Below are 22,430 nucleotides of genomic sequence, written 5' to 3' on the forward strand. Positions count from 1 at the left end.
CACATGTGTTAGTGTCCCTACAGCTGAAAAGAAATTCGTATTTTCAGAGGTTACACTGAAACACTTTTCCGTTCTTGCATCTGAATATTTATTTCCTCCAACGAATATGCCCTTACTAGCAACGAACGGAACCTGGGCATCGAAAAAAGATCTAACTACTAATACTTATTTTGATTAACTGGCAACCATTTGCTGCGTTCTAGATCCCGAGATGAAGTGATGCTAACAGGTGCACATAGTGAAAACTCAAATCTTACTCATTTCTGTTTAATGGTCTGTCTTGTAAAGACTGTATGCTCCATTAAATACACGGTTCTTTCTCTTTATAATGTCCAGAATGCTAAGACCTCCAAGAAGGTTAAGACTACTTAAGAATCTGAATGAAATTTTGGATGATAATATGTTCCTAGTGACCATATTATCATCTTTATTTGTGACTCTTAATTGTTGACGTCCACTGAGGAATTTTCTTTATATATTTTCCTGGTAATAGTTTCTGTTATTGCTATTTTAAACTAGTTTCCTTCCTAATTATTTTGTTATTTATTCCATTATTCGTTTTGCGATCTCTGACTTTATTTTTTTCAAATTTTTTATTATCTTAATTTGTATACCTTGTATTTGATTTACATTTTCTAGACGTTTTAATCTGAAATTTTAATGTACAATTGGTGCAGACTTTGTTTTTTCGTGACGGGGAGATATTCTCACTGTTGACGTTCCCATAAAAATTTAACAATTCATCAAGTCATAACTTCTAATTTTACTCACCTCTCCGGATGACGTTTCTGTTTTCTTCTCAGCAAATTTTCCACAGGTGTCAATATAAAATTTAGATGATTCCTTGAGTTTTTTTTCACATGTAGAACAAATATATCTATCCTCTATGTAATGAATATTAAACTGGAATATAAGAAAGAAAAGAGATAAAGCAAAATTAATGTCATACTAAGTTAAATTCATTTAAGTACTGTTCATAAAGTAAGGAAATTCATGTAATGAACAAACGTCTTTTTCTACAAGCTGAGTCGGGCATACTTTTCCCACCACTGTTGTGAGAGAAAGTGTGCAACTAAGCTCGTGGGCCTGATCTAAGACTGCATGTGATTAGCTCGCGTTTTCTGATCTTGCCTGGGAAGCACCTACACAAACGTGGTGTTCATGACCTATTACCTTATTTCTTGCTTATATGTGCAGTGTGAATCGTTATCAATCATACACAAGCAATCAGGAATTGTTGAAGGTACCATTCCTAGACCATTAACAGCCGCCAAACGATAATCTCGGACTAATCGACGCAGCCTTCATGTGTCTAAGGAAAGAAGAGAGATTACGCTTTGTTCTTCAACCTATATTAGATGATTAGAAGATTCACAACAGACCGTGGCAGATCCTATTAGGTCCACTGTTCCCATGCAACAGACGTATGCAGACGTCTTGCTCAGCCATATCTATACTAATTTCCTCTGGCCTACTTCGTCCTAAAACATTTACACTATACTAGACACATATTTATTCTTTGCTATTGTAAACGCAATTCTCGTCTTTAATGAAATAAAAAATAAATATTCACACGAAGAGTTACTACAACCTTTTAATAAAGGCCACCTCTGGAAACAGTGGCTGTGATAACGAGCTTAAGGTCTTTCCTCTAGTGTTATAATTTAGTGCTGGACAGTCATACTCCATTACTGTACTTTCACAAATGTTTTACTACAATTATAATTATATACATTGTAGTAAGGTTCGAGATGTAGATATATAGAAGAATGGAAAAAATCAGCTCGAAAGAGAAATATGAAGTAAAATTCTGAGGAGAGTGAATGAAGACAACAGATAAGAAACGTTGATAGCAACGTTGAAAAAATGGGTTAGGAAACTGTATAAAGATAATAGCCTTTTAACAGATAGTTTGTAAGTACTTGGTCGTGGAAGGAGAAAGAATGGGAGAAGAAGGTGTCACGTCCAGTATGATATGGAGATCGAAAATTAGGATGTTTTAGTAAAATACATTTGAAGAACAGAAACAAACGAAGATAGATTTGTTTCCTCATAGAATCTGTCAATTGGAAAAAATACTGATGACGATAGTAAGGGTATAGTCATGCTCATGATAAAATGCGTTTTCATCACGATACATAGTAACTATATTCCTATTAAGTAAAAGAGTTGGAATTATTTATGTGTTATATTGTACTTTAGAAAAACATACATAGGAATATAGTAAATAATTGTTCCGATTTACAAAGTTTGCCTGGACGGATATATGTAACATATTTAAAATGGTGAATATCTTAAAACATTATTATTTCTACTAGCAGTAGTAAAGAAGAAGTAGTAGAAAACTATAAGAAATTGCTGGGAAACAATAACGTTTTGTATAAGCCTTTTTTCTGACCTTTACTAACTATATGCTTTCCGTAATCAACAGTTGTTCGCTAAATACGTTACTTTCCTAGACAGTACGAATCAAGGGTGATACGGCCGATTTCAACATGTATTCGTGTTTGGTAGTTCACTTTTTTGTTGCGAGTGCACTGAAGAAAACCTTCTCAACATTGAATATCTTCCATGTTATCTTACATTGGACTTATCAATATATAATTTATAAAAATTTGCTTTATTTACTCAGCGGAAATCGAACCCAACTCCATGAGGACGTGAAACCAACTTATATCCCAATACTCTAGGGCATCGGACTAAGGAATGAAAACTGGATGTGAATTGTCTTCAGCAACTTCTACATTTTTACAATTTGAATGTTGTAATAACGACGAAAAACTCTTGTTTCGGTCATAATAACATAGCAAGTGTTAGGTAGCAACAATAGTCAAGAGAATTCAAACCTAAATTTTCACAAGTAAATTGTTGAACATGAGTGATAGAAGTAGTATATGTGATGTTGTTTGAGCATTCAGATAAAAGAAATTTTAACGTCCTGCTTGAACATCGAGGCTAAATCTTATGTAAAAGTACAGAGTAAGTATAACTGTAAGGGTATTTCTTTATAATTATAGTCTTTCAAGAGCAATTAATACACTTTACAGATTTTCGAGTTCAATATTTTATCCGCAGTACTCGATATTTGGGAAATCGAATTCCCTAAACTTTACCCGCGAAGACACCATGCGTGGCCCGTTCACCAAACGTACTTTTTATACATATTTTCTGTTTATTACGTTATTTTGTATGGAAATGTTGTTTCTGTGAAATGTAGAAAACGAAAACTTATAATGTAAACAAATTGTCACTCCATCTTCCCCATTCCGAAAGCGTCGGTGGACCAGCTATGGGCAAGTAGCGAGCTCTTGTCAAAAATTGGATGCCTCACAGCAATTACCCGCAGTGGCCCCACCTCCGTTTTCAAAATTATACCACCAGCGAACCACTAGCAGCAGAGAGGCGACGAAAAGCCAACGACTCACAAAATTGCTTCCCCAAAATGTGTTAAATCTTTGAAGTATTTAAATCGTTGTCTTTTTTATTTGGCCAATCAAAGTTCTCCTTTATGCGTGTATATTCGACTATAACAGTGTGAGATTAGATAACAATCCGTTTGTCGTGTAATTTTATAACAAAATTATTCGAATCTATTTACTTTATTTCATAGTTCCCCCATATTCACTTTCTAATGATCGATCCAAATTGCGATCCAAATTCGTACAATTATGAGCACTCATCTAAAGATTTTTCACTTTATAATGTAGCGGCAGGGGTTGCTGTTAGACTGCGAGAGTTCGTGTTAGTCCATCGCGATTCTCCGCAAAGAATAGAAGGAGTGCGAACTAAAAATGAAGTCTTCACCACTATGTGGTTGCTAACTTCAACACCTCGACTATAGATATCTGTTTCAACTGGACGAAACCATGCCATCACTGGCACACTAGCGTAAATCCTTCTACGTATCGCTATATCGACTATCGACATTTACCGGCAAGTCGGCCACTAGGTGTTGGCGACGTTTATAGCATGGTGTATTGGCTTTTCCATCCAAAGGAGAAATAAAATAGTTTTTAAATAAATAATGTTTGTACTAATAATGACAATTATGGGAAAAACAAATGTTTAAAAAAGGATATTTTCAAATTTGCTACTTTTTCATAAAATGCAAATAGAGTAAAGTTTTAAATTCATATCAACCACTTCCAAAAATGAGAGTATAATTACAATAATAAAATCACAGTTTTTGGTACTCAACATTTATAACACCGTTGAGCGTTTTTTAAAAAGTAATTTTTGAAGAACCCTTCTTTTATCTTTTAATTGTGGCCCACAACATGATTCTTTACTGTTCAAGTAACCCGACGGACACAAAACGTGGGACATTTCTGACCTAGAGAGAGACCATATTGATTACAGATGTTAGTTTCATATATATCAAGGGTCTGGTCAAGGCTAGTAGACTTGGACGGTTGGAAGAATCGTAAGCCATAGTTTGGGTTTGTAATATAAAGCAGTTTCAAAAGGTTAACCGAAACTAAACCGAACCTAAAAATGGTTCTACTTTCTATTGATATTAATGTGTTCTTTCTAAAATAGTAGGAGAAAGACATGGGGAATCGGAATTTCGTTTAAAACTGAAACAGCAGACCCACAATTACTTAATATAAAAAGAAATCTTTACATACCATTCGGTCTTTCTTTCAAAATATGTAAGAATATTATCAAAAAGTTCAATCCAATGACTGTATCAAACTAAACAGAAACACTTTTGGTATGGTTACTGAAATAAACTGACACAGTATATTTGAAACTTAAACCGTACCCAAACCGATTAACTCATATTTGGAACATTTCTAATGGATAGACTGCAGTTAGGCTGTTTTATTGTCTATTGTTGTTTTGAAAATGTGGGGCCATTTGAGCAGTTGGGTATCATGTTGCGGGCAACAATAAATTATGAAAGAAGTATCTTTGCAAAAATTGCTTTTTTTAAGAAACATGCCATAGTTTTTGTAAAAGTTAAATACCGAAAACGAAGGTTTCGTACTTGTAAATATACTCTCAATTTTAAAAGTTGTTGATATTAACTTGAAACATTACTCAATTGGAATTTAAATGAAAAAGAGGCAAAGGATGAGGGTCCATAAGGGGGGTTTGTCTCTAAGGAGTTAAAGATTATGAGTTATATATTTATAAAGCAGGATCGTTAGTATATAAAATATACACAAATTGAAGCGAAAAGTTTATCATAACCTAGTTGAATACACTAAAACATTCTTGGTGCAACAAATCACAAAAAAATAAAAACATTGCTGTGGCTTTGTGAACTTTCAGACCAATGAGAAAGTCAGCATCAGTGATATAGGAGGCGTGTGCAAGTAAAGAAGGACCTGATGCTTGTAAATATCTTTGATAACCCAAATACCACAATACAGCGGTTATACGTATACAACACCCAATCACCCCTGTACCAGCTTGCAACTGCTATATATCCACGAATTGGCGGTGAAACAACATTATGATATTGATTCCATGTGTTGTATATTTTGGAAGACGTGTGACGTGATTGTAGCTGGACACGAACAATATCATCACGCTCTTTATGAACAAATAATCCATAAAGATTTTATATACTCAAATGCTTCTCTGTATAAACCTTAGCTTGCTTAATTTGATACACCCAAAGCGTTATATCGCTCAACTCATGAATGATCAATCTTGGAAAGTCCATTGAAATGTCACGAACATCTTGTGCCAAGTAGTCTTGCGTTTTCTAAAGTTTTCGGATTCTGCTAGTATTTGTAAATGATTAGCTTAGTTCATCAAGATTAGCATTCGTTCGGCGATGATCTCATCTTCCGTATCACTTGAGATACGAGAAAGTCGAAAAGCATTGCACATAACACAAGTAATTCGAAAAAACTCGCCAATCATGGGGTATATGTGTGTTCGGCATTATCTGTACTACAGCTTTTCATCGTTTGATTAAACAGTTGAAAGCTTCGATCAATTACTTAATACATGTAACTGACTCACTTGATTCATTTAAGTTATGTTCTTGCTTTGTAAGAAATATAGCATTTTGGAGTAAGTCTTCATTAACTCTTCAATATTTTGCACCACATTTACATATCTACAAGTTCGCAAAACGTTAGTATAGTGCTTTCTGTTCTCCCATATTTATGGCATGGACCATCTTTCCCTCACAAATGCACACTTCATTCGATCAAATGAGGTTTTGTTTGGTCTTCACAGGTAACCTTCTGCCGCATGACGTCAGTGCCGCAGCTATGTACTGATACCCTTTTTCTTTTTCTTTTTACTATGAGCGCAATCGTGATACACTGTTACTTATATATATAATGTGTTGTTACATGCTTAGTATAATATATAAATAAGAAAGTGTATCAACGTTGCGCTCATAGTTTAACAAGCACGAGACTAACGAAAAATCAGCAACTTTTTGCAAAAATCCTAAAACTACTCGAGTTCGGGACTCAAAAACAAACGTAAATTTGGATGGCATGAAACAAATATTTATAGCATTGTTACGTAGGTATGTTATGTATTTAACACGGGTAGTTAGAATTGTCGTAGTACTCATTTCATTTTTTAGAGTTTTTCAGAGCCAACAAACCCCCTTGTGGACTCCCATCCTTTTAAAATATCCTCGCATTAACATTTTTTCAATGATGAACATTATGAATACAAATGCTATTCATTTCAAAACTATTTTAGCTTTTCTTGGGTTGTAAAAGTTAATGGCTTGAGTTTCAGGTTGCTTACATTAAGCAGCACTGTGATTGGCCAAATTAAAAAGACCTCAAAGATTTATCATTCAACATGCAAGGATTCCGCCTCCGTGACGAAGTCAGAAGAACACATGCCTCCTAATTATAAGGTCAGTGGCTCGCACCTACGCCGAGGTACTGTTTTTAATGTTTAGACTAACTTTAATATAAACAAGTAACACAGGTAGGCGATTTAAGATATTTTTGGGTACAATTTTGTGGTTTATTGGAGTCTGCCGCTTGTCGAACGCTAGTGGTATAATTTTCAAAAGAGAAATGGTGCCACCACAGATGCTGTGGGGCATCCATTTCTTGTCGAGCGGTCGGTAGTTGCCCATCGTTGGTCCATCGATGCTTTCTGCATGGGGTAGATTGAGTTATAGGTTGTTTACATTATAAGTTTCCTTTTTGCATTCCACCAAAACAAAACTTCCATACAAATTATCGTAATAAACTGAAAATATGTATGAAGAGTACGTCACATGTCTTCGCGGGCCAGAGGTCAGATTTTGATTTCCCAAAATTCGAGTAAACTGGATAAAATATTCAACTCGACAATCTGCAATGTATATTAATGGCTCATGAAAGAATATAATTTAAAGAAATACCCGAACAGATATAGTTAAACTATACTTTCACATAATATTAAGCCTCTATGGTGAAGCAGATAGTTAAACTAAGTAGTTTTAAATATTCCAGCAACATCCACTAACACTACATCTATCAAACCTAATAATCATTTTCAGCAATTTGCTTCTGACAATTTAGATTTGAATTTTTTTGGTTGTTGTTTCTACATAACACTTGCTATATTATTATGAGCGAAACAAGAGTTTTACATCGATATTAAAACATTGGAATCGTAAATGTATGCAGTTTGCTGAAAAAACTTCACATCCAGTTGTTCCTTTTAATTAACACAAGTGTCGTAGATTAGTGGGATTAGCGGTGGTAATGGGTTCGGTTTCCGCTGAGGAATTAAATCAATTTTTCATCATTTTCTAATACTTATACTTCCAATGTAATATAACATGGAAAATATTCTATTTCTCTCGGTCTTAGTGTTGAGACAATCTTCTAAAGTACACTAACAAAGAAAAGTGAACTACCAAAAACGACTACAAGATGACATCGACCTTATCAACCTTGATTCGTACTGTCTGGAAACGTGACGTATTGAGACAAAAATTGGTGAATACGTAAGGCATATCGTTAGTAAGGATCAAAAATACGACTGGACGAAAACAAACGTTATAGTTTCCCATCAATTATTTAGTTTCCTAGTACTTCTTCTTTACTACTTCTGCTACAAATAATAATGTTTTAAGAAATTCGCCATTTTCAATACGTTCCATATATCCGTCCAAGCAAACTTTGAAATCGGAACAATTATTTATTATATTCGTATGTATGTTTTCATAAAGTACCAATATAACACATAAATAATTCTAATTCTTTTACTCAGAAGAAGTTATTATTATCTTGACGAAGATGCATTTTATCATGAGCATGACTATACTCTTACTATCATCATCAGTATTTTCCCACATTCACAGGTCCTATGAGGATACAAATCTATCTTAATTTATTTCTATTTGTAAAATACAGTTTACTAAAGCATCCGAATTTTCGATTTTCATATTGTCCAGTATCGTCATCTGCGGGTCGCAATTGATCTATTGTTGTTACCTTCTAAGGATACCAATGCAACACATTGCGAGGAATTTTCCACAACTTTAAGTAGTGGATATTCAGATATTTTGACACTGCCTTCGCGCTTACCATGCCACTCTTACTCATGGATTTTATCCAAGACGGCAATAGCAACATTTTGAACTTCTTCCTGTGTTGCACTCTTACGACTCTTCCTCGTTTCAAACCTAACACCGGTTTCCCCAAACTGCCCCACCACTTTTTGCCACGGCGTAACCCCTTTCGTCGACGATATTTACGAATGGCACCAGAAATATTGTTCTACTTATAGGAAAGTCTCACCAACTAGGCTCTTTCTGGCAACGTCAGCATCATGTTGCTTTGTTGGTATCTCATTCGTAACCTGATCTTGGATTACACTAGAACTCAGGTGTTTACTCACGTCTGCATGTGTTTCAGTGATACGGGTTGCAGCGCCACTATGTGCCAGAAGTGAATTACTCTGACGTTGATAATGTCCGATGTTTGGTTATTTTTTCTTCCTACACTTTTTGCCTTGTGATAAAGGAGTATCAGATATGATCCCATGTCAAGACACACATGAGTCGGATCCCACGTTAACCTGTAGGTTCCGTCCTTAGAACGTCATCATCATGTCATAGGTACTAGTCAACATGGATTCCCCTTGCCCAGGGACCTTTACGTCAAAGACCTGCTTTAGTGTAGAACCGCACATCACCATCATCGCCTGGAGTACAAATCAATGCCACGCATCACACGCGAAGCATAATTACGGCCTTTCATTCATTGAACATGAATTATATCATTTGTCTCATTGTATCATTTGTCGTACCGTACTTACCGCAATTAACACTGAACAGCAACACAATAGCCTCTGGAGGCGAAATTTGACACTAATCTCTTTCTGGGATTTTGGGGCAGTTTGAAGTTTATGAGCATATGAAATACTAACATTTAACTTCGTTTCTGTAAGATATCCAAGAATTTAAAGGGACGCTTCAACTCAAAAGCCCCTTCCACCGCAAATCCGCCACTGACCACGGGATATTAATAGCATTGGTAATCAATGGCACGAGACTCACAGGAGAAGTAATTACAGTCTTTCTTATCATTTAGCATCACTAGAGTCAATTCTTCCACTCTGCACTTACTTGGCGTTGTATAGTGCCACAGTTACCTCTGCAGTCGAAAATTGGAGCTAATTTTGCTTTCTCTGTCAATTGCTTCTGCGTATTTCCATATATAATCCTAAGAAGTTTGATTGCATTCTGGGAAGTGGTTACATCTGCAGAGTTCTCTGAACAGCGATACTTATTTTATGATAAACTGGTATATTGTATATGCATGTGTTGTTGTCAAGATTACTATCATTTACATATATGGTAGACTCTATGGAAACCAAAAATCTTCTGCTAAATTAATTATTTTGATTCACCCTAAGGCCGTAAAAGCAAATCAAATATGCCAATATAAAATTAAATTTCAATCAATTTCTGTATAATATTTAAGAATGAAACGCGATATCATGTGGTGAATATTCAAATTATTATACTACTACAGAAGTTAGAGTTTGGAGAATTGAAGATCTGTGCTGTACATGTAAATTATTTAAATTTATCCGTAGAAAATTAGCTCTGGATCAATAATAGAATAGGGCGGTGATTCAGTGGTAGAGCGTTCAACTCCGGTGCTTGGGGTCCCTGGTAGGATCACAGCTCGCGCCGTGTGGACTTTGTGGTGGCCAAACAACATGCGCCTGGGTTTTCTCGGGGTTCTCCCATTTCCTCCCACTTTCTTCATTCCACCATTTCACTCATTTCTCATATTCACCGTCTCCTTTAGCCTAATCAGCATAATCGTGGGACGTAACACTGAAAGATATCATTTCATCTTCAATAATAGAGTACCGTAATCTAAGAGTATATGAATAGCATAACATACTAAATAATTGTTTGGATGCAACCATTTGCTTGTAATAGAATATATTTACTTAGAAATGAACATTTCAAAAATGAGAACAAACTTAAATAAATCATTCACATTTAGATATTTTTAGGACAAATTCCCTAAAGAGGACAAACTGCATTGCGTTCGCGCTTCCTTCTTCTGCATTAAGTAATTTCAAGAGGTATTTTTAAAAATATATTTTGTTCGAATAGATCTCCATGTAGTTAGGCTAGTTCCGATTATTGCTGGAAGGATTACTGTCCCGGTAAAATATCGATGTTGATACACTTTTCTTAGCATGTACACATCTACATGAGCACAAAATTATTAATATTTCAACAAAATTGTTATGAGAGATTCTTATGTTTATATCTTATGAGAAATAAATAAAGAAATAATCGAATAACTTTAATACATTACCTGCCTGTCGTCTGAATATTCTATTGTACTGGTTACAGAATAGCTAGATCGCTTGCGAAAATGTTTTAGCTTAGTAAAGACTGTACAAATATACACAGTTAGTCCTGATATTGGAAAACCAAGGGAGAATAGGGTGAAAGAGATTTGTATTAGGAGAATGTGAAATAAACGCTATTTTAAAAATAAGCAATTAAAAATATTAAATTTGCAAGTAAGGAGAATAGGTAAAGAAAAATACAAAAGTAGCGCTTGAAATACATACCACATCTCCAGAAACAATTTGTATCAACGCGGGAATGTTTCCGGCTAGTATGCTGGACGATTTTGAGTCGATCTTGAGACATGATACACATTTTCTTTTTGCCTGCAAATGATGAACACATAATTATAAACAATTTATTGAATTAATGCAATGTTATTGATATTGTAAGGATCCCCACATCATCACAAAAGCACATATCAACACAACACTGTTATTAACTGTAAACAGCCTAGCAGACAAGAAGCCGGCACGAAAGACGGCGAGGAACACCGAAAGAAGACGGACTTCACGGAAGGACCCGAAGAGCACAGATAAAAGGCGGACCACTGAGGGACCCAGCATCAGTCGTCCAACTGATCTAATATCCTACACCGCCCTGAGGTCGCACTCGACTAGATGTAAACCTATCCTTTCCGGAGGTCGCACTGGACTAGGGGTCTTTACTACAACCAAGCCTTGCGAAGCTGAATTGTACCGAGGTTGCTATCCTTCAAGACTCACCAGAACCGTCAGGTGCCTTGGAGACTGCCTTGAGAGAAGGGGCACCGTGCAAACACCTATTTCCTCTCATCTGGCTAATAACAGTATAAACACTATTTTACTCTTTGTAATCAAAGACTTTTGTATTTAACAAATTTTTATAATAAATTGAAGAAGGGGATAAATCTCGGTCCATTATTGTCTCTACCAAAGTCATTACATGGTGATAGACACCGGAGTTTTATACGGGATGTTCTTTTTATTAACTTTTTAGCAGGCACAAGGTCAGTATAAAAATTTATCTAAGTTTTGCTATCAAAATTCAACTAAATTTTATATATAAACTCCCTTCCTCCCTTTTTCTCTTACCTTCATTAAGTGCAATTTATACCGGAAACTAGATCAGGTAAACAAATATACAGATCAGGAGAGAATAACACAAATATAACCGAGGGTGCGTCTAATATATCCTGTAATATGCCACATTTAACGAAGTATGCGGGACAGGTGCACGAGGACCCGCATAGGTTTTTCGTGCTATTCGACGATATGGCAGCCATGTAGTCATGGTCACCGGCTAAGAAAAAGGAAATTCTACCGATATATGTATGTATCCTCGTCGCCAAAAGTGCCTTTACATCGCCGTGACGGGTATGTGACCGCGCAGTACTCCAAGGAAGGGATGGTTGCATAAGAAATTTTGATTAATTTTGAACAGTTTTTATTTTGACTAGGGAAATAACGTAGGTATAGGGAGTAAAGGCATAGATTTGAAGCATTAGTACACTATCATCTCTGAAAAGATTCGTATTCTCAGTTTTTCATTTTATTCTCGTATATGTTAATAACTGCTGACAACTGCTACTAGCGCTTTTCAATCTTCAGGAATTTAACACGACATGTTCGCAGGACACTTTTCTAATTCCTAAATGTATGTGTGAATTATTTCATTCGTCTCATTGTTCTTATCTCAGAATGGAAACTGAATGTGCTGAACGTGAATATGTTTCGCTGTCGTCAAGCAATGGCCGTAATAAATGTAAATAAGGTTCTTATTATTAAATAAAACACAGAAGTATCTATTCCACGTATAGCACACTATAATACGATAATTAACTAACATGATAATCACTAACGCCCGCAGGATTTCTTCGAACGGAGAGGAGGGGGGGGGCAAAGGCCGATATAGACTTTTTCGATTTATTGCCCTATATATATTAAAAGTCATAGTTTATCATTGATAGCGTATATCCTCTTTAAAATCGCCACTCTAACCTATTAGTCAGAACATACATCTCCAGATATAATGTAGACGGAAGAGAAGGAAGGAGATATGAAAAGTGGCGTAACTAATTTTACTGCGCCCTGGATAATCCATTACTCATACCCGCCCCTTGTCCCACGCATTTCAACTGCTGCGTTATATATATAATATGATATTACGATACGACATATATATGGTTCCATGTCAGAAGGGCCCGAAAAAGGGCGAGGATAGAAAGGCCCGAGTCAAAACGAGGCTCAGTTTTAAAAGGCCCCGCGTCAAAAAAGTAAGGTCAAAAGTGGCCCCGCGACAAAAGTGCCCGAGTCGAAAATGCACCGCGTGAAAATGTTCCTCTCGTCAAAAAGGCCCGGGTCAAAAGATCATCGCGGGAAGAGAGTCCGAGTCAAAAAGGCCCTATGTCAAAATACCCGGGACAAAATGGACACCGCCTCAAAAGGACACGGGTCAAAAGACCCTGGCGAGTAAAGAGACCGAGTTAAAATGGCCTTATGTCAAAAAAGCCGGGTCAAAAAGGACCCCGCTTCAAAACGGCACGGGTCACGACGGTCCCGCGTCAAAATGACCCGAGTCAAAATGGCCCCGCGACTAAAGACCCCTAGTCAAAAAGGCCCCGCGTCAAAAGGAGCCAAGTCAAAAGAGCCCCGCGTTAAAGGTGTCGGCAAATATAATTCCACGGCTAAAAAACCTGAGATCAGGAGTGAAAATCAGGAGAAAGATACATATGACAAGTGGCGTAACTAATTTTATTGTGCCCTGATCGTTCATCATCTAATTACTCATAACTTCCCCCCGCCCAATACATTCCAGCTGGTGAATATATATTCTATATCAGAAGGGCGAGGACCGAAATGCCCGAGTCAAAAGGGCCCCGGTCGAAAGAGCCATATGACAAAACTGCCCTAGTCAAAAAAGGTCCCGCGTTTAAAGGGCTCTTGCCAAAAGGGCTCGATGACCAAAGGGCCCGAGTCAAAAAGGTCCAAGTCAAAACGGCCCCGGGTAGAAAGAGCCCGGGTAAGGAGTCGGGGACAAATGAGCCCGCGTTAACAGGGCGCTGTTTCAAAAGTGCCCTGGTCAAAAGGGATGAAGTCAAAACGGCCCCGCGCCAATAGGGTTCGAGTCGAAAAGGGCCCGGTTCCACGGCTAAAAAGCCTGAGATCAAAGCACGAGTGGAAATCAGGCATGCACAAGTGTATATTGTCGCTTTGGTAAGTTGAAGTGTTTGTGCAAAAGAAGGGAAAATATCTGTAGTTATTAGTAACAAATAGGAAATTTGAATGGTGATATAAGTTTTGTTTGGTTGTTGATTGTTCTGCAACAAATGCTATTGCTTAAGTCATTCTCCATTAAAGTAAGGTTGCACTCCCGTCTTTCGGAGTTTGTATTCTCGTTACATAGCCTAATCTGACTTTATATATTATTCACTGTCCCCTTAGTTCTAAAATTCGATTTCTTTCCCTGGATCAAAGTATAGTATGAAAAATATTCTGTGAAAAAGATTAGTTTAATTTTGCAGTGAGAAGACACACGTGGAGCTGTATAGAGTATAAAGTATTGGGACAGAACAGTAATAACAACGTGGGTGGATGGAGGCAAAAAATGTTACAATTGGCATTATCGCATTGATTTGGAGTGGGGTCACCTTCGAACCCATCTTGAATTCCGCCATATTGCATATCACACAATATTATTAATTCCTTTGCTCTTTCCCATCCAACATTCGTAAATCGTCTGTACCATGATAAAGGTGTTTGCTTTCACATTCTTACGTGTTGCTTGTCCAGTATGATAAGTCGATTCTTCACAATCACTATGTTGCGAGGGCCATCCGGAAAGTGGTACCCGTTTGTGCAATAAAGACACAAGAGTACATATTAACAAATATACACATTTTTATTTTTATTGGAAAGAGCATACTTTATACTGCTTCTCCACATAATCACCAAGCAAATTTAGGCATTTGTCATACCGTGTGACGAGTTTTTGTATTACAGCGTCATAGTCCTCCGCCGCCAGCGTATTGAGATACGTAGTCACGCCTCGTTTAAGTTCTTCATCGCTGTCAAATCTTTTTCCCGTCAGAATGTCGAGACACATTAGGAAAATGTTCACAGAGTTCATCAATTGTGACGCGCCGATCGTTCCTCACGCATTCGTCTACTGACCTCAGCAGTTCGTCTGTAATGACAGATGGTCTCCCTGAACACTCCTCGTCGTGTGTACTCCCCCTTCACAGGTTGAAGTTGTGACACCAGCACCGAACAGACGACTCGTCCATCATATTGTCTCCATACACCTCCTTTAATTGGCGATGAATTTCACACGGTCGAACGTTTCGTGCATTAAGAAATGTAATCACGGCCCTCACTTCCCAACTGGCGGCGTTCTCAATTCGTTTAATCATTATAAACGATCACAGACACAACACAAGCACTGCTAGCGTCACGCAACCTCGCACAAAGCAGGCAGACAAGCCACTGACGCTATCTGACCTTGCCAGCGGCTCCCCGAGTCGTCAGCGCTTCAAGCGGCGCAAACGGGTAACACTTTCTGGATGGCCCTCGTAGATAGCAATATTATTCATAAGGCCATTGCGTTACCCCTACACTATCATGCCATCTAAAATTTCAAGCCGAATATCACTTTCTTTAGCCCTGATCTTTGGAACGAATCGGCTTCTTCCTGTAACGTTATTTGCAACAAAGTGCACAACGAAATTGATTTGTTCGATGGTCTGGAGAGAAATAAGTGCCCACTGATAAAAAAAACTTACAATCGAGGAAAGAATGTGAAAATAAAACATATTTTGCAGTAATTTCTCCGTGCAAGTTCAAAAGTACGCAAATAATAATAATAATAATAATAATAATAATAATAATAATAATAATAATAATAATAATAATAATAATAATAATAATAACCTATATTATAAAATTGAAAGTAAGTCAGTTTATGGCTCCTAATCTCTTGAACCACCCGACCGATCTCTATAGTTTTCAACATAGATAAGATTCTGATCTGGGACTACTTTCGACATTTCAGTTTGACGGTGCAACGTAGGGGTCGGAGAGAGGGAGATACATGTAAAGAAACTGAAAATGAAAGTGGCTGTTTTTGTGACTTCATCACTCTTGAACCACCCGACCGATCTCAATAAAATGTTCAACACACATCAGGTTCGGGCCTAAGATGGCCTTTATCTATTTACTTTGACGATATAGCTTAGGGTTGAGGAGAGGGAGAAGTTAAAAAGTATAAATAAAAGTTGGTAACTCGCAAAACAAAGGATCCATCAACATCAAATTTGTAACATAGGTCAGGTTCGGGCCTGAGATGATTTTTTTTCATTTCACTTTCTCGGGAGAACTTGGAGAGGGAAGTGGGAGTGGGAGATTTATAAATAAATAAATAAATAAAATTAATAAAACTTAATGACTACTGAACCACCAAACCAATCTTGATCAAATTTTCAACCTAGATGAAGTTCGAACCTGAGATGGTTTGTCATATCACTTGGACGCTGGAACTTAAGAGATGGAGAGGGGGAGCGACATTTAACAAAGAACGAAAAATTACGGATGTAAGTGGCGAATCTGTAATTTTTGGAGTCGCTGAGGTTAACAGTGACAAATCTGATGCTGCTTAAATTCAAATTCAGTCCCTCTACTGGGAGGAGGGGGAGACATATAAAAATGATCGAAATAACCAATATCAATATCGAATTCAGTTTTCCGGCTCGCTGAGATCAACAATGACACTGCAGATGCCGTACCCCACAACATAGGGTGGGGAGGGGAAATATAAAACTCATCGAAAATGACCGATATCAAAGAGGGCTTTAGTAATACTAAAGAGTGACTGAGTAACGGACCATATTACTATTTTCTCTCAATTTAACCCAGGGAAGCGGGTAATTGATGCTAATAATAATAATAATAATAATAATAATAATAATAATAATAATAATAGACAACTACACTGTGAATGTATACAATTATTATTATTATTATTATTATTATTATTATTATTCACGTACTTTTGAACTTGCCGTCGAATAAATCAATTTGCACTTTGATTCGTTCCAAACATCACAGCTAAAGTAAGTAATATTTGGCTTCTAATTTCAGGTGGCATGATACTGTTGGGGTAACGCAGTGGCCTTATGAATAATACAGCCATCTAATATAGGTTCAAATCTTATTCACCTCAAAGTTAATATTTTTACAATGTGATTGTGAAGAATCGACTAATCATACTGGACAAGCATTACGTAAGAATATGAAAGCAATCACCTGTATCATGATAAAGACGATTTATGAATGTTGGTTGGGAAAGGGCAAGGACATTCCAAAGACATCATTGATATGCAGTATGCACTTTTCGTGTTATCGTTCTCAGAAAGAAACACTACACCATTTGTTAAACAACGTTTGGCTAAAGCAATCGGTGGTGTAGTGGTAACGTGTCAGACTTCCAAATGGAAATTCTTGGTTCGATTCCCCATCAGGTAGTATGACCTTTTCACATAAAATAATGGTTGCAAACAGAGATTCATCTTCTGGTGAAGAACTTACAAGGCATCACTGGCGATAGTTCGAATAAATAGTGTGTGCGTTCTACATCATACACTGCAATAGTAAGTATGCTTCATATTTATATTCGTCCCGTCCCTCTCTCTCTTTCTTGACGTTTCCCTATCCTGTCTTTGCATCTTTCACTTCTCTCCCTCTCACACATACATGCAGTTCATATTCCAAACGTAAAACGGAGCACAAGCCCGATATACCTGATCCGGGGAATCTAATTAACTGTTAACTTCGGCGTCGTGTTTTTCGTGCTCTGGGGATAACATCAACGGTCCTAGTCATCTCTAACAGGAATACTGTTTAAACGCAAGGAAATAAGTAAAATCTCTTTTTTATCCTTTGGGTTACCGAGTCTCAGTCGAATTACCGGGATTTAAATTACTCGATCCAGTGGTGGTCTAGAACCTAACCAACATCATACGACTGACACAATTATGCGTATGAGCTCTTGGCGTGTTCTTTCTCTTTGTGCAGATTACGTTATATTTGGAAGAGATGAAATCAATGCTGGATGTTAGGAACAGATAACTCTTCGGAAAAGACTAGAAAATGGTATCTCTTTGGTTATTTGAAAACAAAATTTTATTTATACCAGTTCGACACAATATTTGTTCCCATCCTATAATTCAATGTGTTTTATTCACGTTGAAATTTGAAAGATGCTACGTCTATGAGAAACAAACTTTTCCTTTCCAACATTTGTAACTTTCCATTACGATACAGTTTGGACTTTTAATATAGGTTATATCTGATAGATATTTAGCAATAAAATAGCACTTTTCAATTTTCTCGTTTTTCTTTCTTTCTCTTTTCTTTTCTTTTTTGTTTCTTTTTCGTTCAGTTTGCATTAGTAATCTGAAATGGAGGATATGACCAACGCTATCTACTGGGTATATTAAAATGTATTTTGGATTATTAGGTCCAACGAGCACTACCGAATTTGCAATCGAACCACGCGGAAACAAAACGTGTGTGTTAAACCTTTGACATTATCCTAGATGTGTCTCGGAGATCTACAGTTTCTCTTGAAAGTGAGTATGCTATCCATTATGAAAGTAACATAATAAATATTTAAAGGATCGTCTATATATTCGAATAGTTCTGAAAAACTATGTAAACACAAACTTTATTTCTATATTACTGTTGGATTTCTGGAAACGGAAAATTATAATGTTAGGTTATTTTCTTACTACGTTTGAATTCCACAGTTTTATCTGTTCTCCCGTTACGTTTTCTTCTTCTCCTCCCCTCTCCTTTCCTCTTCTCTCTCTCTCGCTGTGCCTCATTTCTGAATCTTTGTGTAATAGACATTCATTGGTTTCAATTTTTCATTGTGGGTGTTTCAGTTTCTCCATACATCAACCTATGAATCTTGTTTCGTCTCGGTTTTCTTATTTCATTTTATCTATACTATTACATGTGTAGTTTGAAATAAGAATTGCGCTCATGTTGTTAGCTAATTTTAGTATGGAAGGGAAGAGAGGAGGTGAGAGAGGGGTCTCTTTACCTGACAGGACTATGGGATAAGAATATGTATATTTGGTGGCCTAACTGCACGGCGTTAGCTGTCGCAATGTTTTTGAATCGGAGTGTAACAATTACATTTCCTTATTGTGTCCTTGAAGTGAGACATTTTGAGAGAAATCAGAATTTTTCTCTGATTTTTAAAATTTTTTAAAGTCCCTTTGGACCCCTGTGTAAAGGCAGACATCTTAAATTCAACTGAGAAATACTATATGTGTGTACAAAATTTCAAGTTTCTATCTTGAATAGTAAGGGCAGGAAAAGTATTTAATTTATCATTAATCCCCACAGTGCCCCAGACTACCGGAAAAGACCCTGATGGCAGATTAAAAATTTCCTGGGACATCCGTGTTTATTCTAGGATCATGGTTCGCCATCATTCTCTTGAGAATAGAACTACTTTTCAAACGATAATATTCACATGTCTCTATCTTGTATCTAAGGCGGAAAAATCGCGAAGAAAGAGATTTTTCGTCAAAATATCCTTTTAAAATTTTGCCCCTCTGGACCCCCCTATTTTAACGCAGAGATCTGAAAGAAATCTGATAAATACTATTGAGTGGAGTGAATATTTGTCCGAATTTCAATCTTCTAGGTGCAAAAATAAGCTTGCCAATATATATATATATATATATATATATATATATATATATATATATATATATATATATATATATATATATATATCCACAATACCCCAGATTACCGTATAAAACAGGATCTTGTATAGAAATTTCCTTGAGACATCTCTGTTTATCCTAGGATCGTGGGTCGTACATAATTCTCTTCAGAATAGAACTGCCTTTCAAACGATCATTCACATGTCTCCATCGTGTATCTAAGGCGTGAAAATCGCGAAAAAATATTTTTTTTGTTAAAAATATGTTTTACCTTTTTGCCTGTATGGACCCCCAGTGTTAACGCAGAGATCATCTGAAAAAAAATCTGATAAATACTGTGCGGTGGATTTAATGTTTGTGCAAAATTTCAATCTTCTAGGTGCAAAAGTAAATCTGCCGAAAAAAAAATAAATATCGGCCTAATAACAAAATATTTTTTTAAAGTTTTGACGTCATCACCTCCTATGTCTCGACGCAGAAAGGCGTGAAACCATACATAATGTGTTCTACAATGCCTCTAGACTTGGAAAAACAGAAAACCCAATGTAAAAAGCTTTATTTGTTCTTTTTAAATCGAATAATGAAGACACTACTTTAGTAGCTAAAAAATATTAACAATCCACAAGAACTGTCACATGTTGAAAGCCTCATATCGAATTATGAATGGATTTCAGGTGCTGTACTCAACAAACGAAAGTCAATCCTGATGTGTATAAACTAGAGATGCAAAAAAGCCGGCTTTTTTGAATCGATGGTTTTTTTCACATAAAAAGCCGGCTTTTTTGGGAAAAAAACGAGAATTTTGGAAATTTTGGCTTTTTTCATTTTAATGTTTTTTCTATCTAAATGTCTTTCTTATAGTATATTCTAGAGTTAGATAAGAATTCCATGACCTAAATGCCATATTTCGCTCTAAAATTCACAAGCAAGTTGGATGGAGCACATGTTTTACGAATTAAAGCTAACGTGAAGAATTTGAGGGCAATTTTAGAGGCTATTTAACTTTATTTTAACTTTTGAGTTATCGACATTTTTTTTCTTCTCGGGATCATTTCAGTTTGTCATCCGTGTTTCATTTCTAAGAGCTTATTACTCTAGCTTCTAGCACAAAAGTTACTTATGTTTTTCTATATGTCCGTCAAAGCGTACGTTTTTCAATATATCCGTCAAACCGTACTTCCACATTTCTGTTATACTGTAGCTGTGCAACGATTTAGCAATAATTTTCCGGATACAACCTTGAATACTAATTTATACAAATAATCAGTAGCGGATTTAGAAGAGTACTTTGGGAGGGATTTCTTTGATTGTTTCGTTTTATAAAATGTCCTAATTTTATTTGGGAGGAGCTTCAAGTTTATGAGTACAGGCATAACTAATATTTCGTTTCGTTTATATATTTAGCGATAATCTTCCGGATACAACCTCATTGAAGATCATTTTATACTGAGAATCAGTGGCGGATTTAGAAAAGTATTTTGGGAGGTTTTTTTCTTACTAATGTTTAGTTTTTCTAAACATTCGTAATTTTTATTTGAGAGGAGCTTAAAGTTTATGAGTAAAGGCATGACTAATAGATATTTCGTTTGTTTTAGATATTAAGTAATTTTGGGAAACAGGCTTCAGTCCGAAAGACCGCCCCCCTAACCTTCGCAAAACCGTCACTGCTGGTAATTAGTAATAATAACGATTTAAAAACAATAAGAAAGGAAGTCGGCCAACTCACAGTACACGCACTATTTCTACTTCACAAATAGAATGAAGAAAAGCTTTGTCAGAATGGTCGAATTCTGAGTTGAATCCCGGACTTCCCGATAGAAGCGTAAAAGCTCCACTCAGTCATGTTTGTTGTGCAGTTGTATTTATCGTAAGTTCAATATATTCCGTAGTCCTTTTTATTGAGGGTGGGGTGGGGTGAGGAGAGTTCCATAATGATATGAAGGATGTGAGCCAAGAACATGATTACTAACAAATTTTCAATTGCTGAGTTATGTAGCACCAGATAGACAGCAACGCATACCGCTTCGTTTAATCCTTCATGTATAGTCTTATGTGAAAAATTAGCTTTCCGCCTTTCAAAATGGATTGTACAGCAGAAAATCTCTAATTTCTTAAAATAGTAAAATTGTGGGTTACCATGTTCTTGCCTCACACCCTTCATATGTTGAATCCCTCTTGTTAAAAATTCAGAAAACTTGAGGACTGAATAAACCGTGATGGTGGTTATATAAAACTGCAGAATTTGAAGAATATGCAAAACCAAAAGCTCTAGATGTGCAGCCTTTAATTGTATCATATATGTTTCATTTTAATTTTATTTTGCTCCAAAAAGAGGTATGGAATATTTTGAAAAATACTACGTAGAATTTTGCTAGTAATTTGTGTATTTTTTAAAATAAGTATTTACTTTTAGGGTTGGCTGGTTTACACCAGCTGTTTTTTTTCTTTTCTTTTTAAATAAACAACTGGTTTAAACCAAAAAATAAAAATAAAAAATAAAAAAACGAAAAATGCGAATCGTGTGAACTTCATGGTGACATTTCCGCACATCAAACCATCTGTATTAGATTTATTTCCTTTTCACCTTTTAATCAATGTGTCCCATGTTAAATTCTCGGTCGAACCACAACCCTTTTTTCATGCGTAAACACATTAGCGGTTCGGATGTCACTTTAAGCGAAAGTCTTCTTCTTAATAACCTCGGTATTACGTAAGGATGTTAAGCCTGAACATACGAAACGAAACCAAATTGTATATTTCTACATGCCTGAATGCCTGTTGTTTTATAAAGAAGCCAAGGTTACTTAAATATATTGATAGAAATTGGCAAAATTTATCGATTGCCTACGTAGCTTCCAACATTAGCTTAGATTGGACTTTCAATCATATGTACGTACTAAA

Source organism: Thermobia domestica, chromosome 9, assembly GCF_964235325.1.
Source record: "Thermobia domestica chromosome 9, izTheDome1.hap1.1, whole genome shotgun sequence".
Lineage (NCBI taxonomy): Eukaryota > Metazoa > Arthropoda > Insecta > Zygentoma > Lepismatidae > Thermobia > Thermobia domestica.